Here is a 709-nt window from a genome sequence, read left to right on the forward strand (position 1 = left end):
AGGCTACAAGTTCTCCTGCAGCTCCTCTGGCTGTGCCTGCCTCTCCCCAGATGGGGGCTGCCACAGGAGAAGCCTTCATGGCTGCCCTGCCCAGCCCCATCCCCCACCTGGCCCCAGCCTTCCGGCACTTTAAAAAAAAAAAATAGCCCTGCACTCACCAGGTGTAGCAGTAGCTGTGGGGCCTCTGGGGGCTCATAGCAGATCCCCATTGCACAGCTCCCACTCCCCGATTGCCATGCACTGTCTGGGAGCTAGGGCAGCTTCATCTGTCAGCCAGAGCCCAGCACAGCTCAGCCCCAGTTTCCAGGCAGCATGCAGTGCCCTGCCGAACCATGCTGCACCCACACAATGGGCCAGTTGCCAAGTGGGTGCCAAGCCCCACACTGCTCCAGGCTGCACTGGGGGGGGCTCTGCCATGAACCCTCAGAGTTCCTGATCCCTGTTGCTACATCTGGTGAGTGCAGGGCTTTTTTTTTTTTTAATTGCCAGGATGCTGGGACTAGGTGGGGCAGCCATTGGGGGCTGGGTGGGGGGAGAGATTGGGGAGTTGGGGCTGTGCAGGGGGCCTCTGCCAGGAGGCCCCAGAGCTCCCACAGCCACTGCTACACCCAGTGAGTGCTGGGCTTCTTTCGGATTCCTGGACTGCCAGGGCTGGGCAGGGGGGCCATTAGGGGTGAGGCCAGATTGCGGGGGTGATTGGAGAGTGGGA

This window comes from Gavialis gangeticus, unplaced genomic scaffold, assembly GCF_001723915.1.
Source record: "Gavialis gangeticus isolate Ggan-Ray unplaced genomic scaffold, GavGan_comp1, whole genome shotgun sequence".
Taxonomy (NCBI): Eukaryota; Metazoa; Chordata; order Crocodylia; family Gavialidae; genus Gavialis; species Gavialis gangeticus.